The sequence below is a fragment of the Notothenia coriiceps genome, unplaced genomic scaffold, assembly GCF_000735185.1.
Source record: "Notothenia coriiceps isolate Sejong01 unplaced genomic scaffold, NC01 NC01_scaffold00009053, whole genome shotgun sequence".
Taxonomy (NCBI): domain Eukaryota; kingdom Metazoa; phylum Chordata; class Actinopteri; order Perciformes; family Nototheniidae; genus Notothenia; species Notothenia coriiceps.
Genome location: NW_011341754.1, coordinates 3,831 through 4,747, shown reverse-complemented (window position 1 = coordinate 4,747; position 917 = coordinate 3,831). Strand labels below are relative to the sequence as shown.

At 46.7% G+C, this 917-nt stretch overlaps 1 protein-coding gene across 2 annotated transcripts in view; it reads right to left on the bottom strand.

Annotated features, from left to right (window-relative positions):
- Positions 1-885, bottom strand: part of LOC104945075 (reticulon-4 receptor-like 2) — a 6,811-nt gene extending 5,926 nt beyond the window's left edge. The window contains exon 1 of one of the 2 annotated variants that reach the window (XM_010770700.1): positions 467-885. The gene's annotated coding sequence lies outside the window, so the exon portion shown is untranslated. The remainder of the gene's footprint in view (positions 1-466) is intronic. The other variant, XM_010770701.1, reaches the window with a different exon arrangement.
- Positions 886-917: the final 32 nt, after the last annotated feature.

Here is a 917-nt window from a genome sequence, read left to right as displayed (position 1 = left end):
ATTAGATCAAGGATTATTTCTTAAACAGTATGGAGCTCAAAGGCTTTCTCTCTTGCCGGTTATACCACAAGGTGAGTTCCTTTTTATTTCCTGCTTCTTCACACACATGCTCTCCAGTACAGGTTAGCTCTGAGTGTTAGCGATGCTAATGTAAACACCGACCATATTACGTCCAAAACAGTCGGGCATTGTTTCTGATAGCAACGTTTCTGATAGTGCTGTGGGTCCGCCGCCAATATTACGTCATATCGGCAAATCTGGATCAGCTCCGTTGTATCCCCGTTTTTTTATAGATTTGAGTACGGAGGAAAAGAGAGGGTTTTATTTTCTGACACTGCGTGAGTTCCCTGACACACCAGGGACACATTTATGTATAAAATACATAAAAAATTGCATTTTGCATGATAGGTCCCCTTTAACTTGCTCTTAATTAAACCAGGTCAGGGGTGGGGGTAGGTTTACTCACAATACAGTCCTCCCTTTATGATATGGGTCAGACCAGTCCACCATGTTGCACATCATCTGCTCCCAAGAGAACACACACTCACCAAAACCTGCTTCACGAAAGGTCATCTGCAACTCAAGCTGTGAGCAGTGCAGGGCATAAGTTGCGCGTCTGGAGTCACACTGTTTCTTGGCGGTAGAGTACTGATTAGTGGAGGCAGACAGCTCACCAGTCAGACTTTAGTAGCCTCTTCGGGAGTCTGTGGGACACTGAAGGTTGCACAATGTGGGTGGGTGCAATGTATTCACACTTTCCTTGGCCCCAGGGCAACTGGAGGAGGCAGCCAGCTCACCAACCAGACTCCATCTTTAGACACGCACACACACACACACACACACACACACACACACACACACACACACACACACACACACACACACACACACACACACACACACACACACACACACTC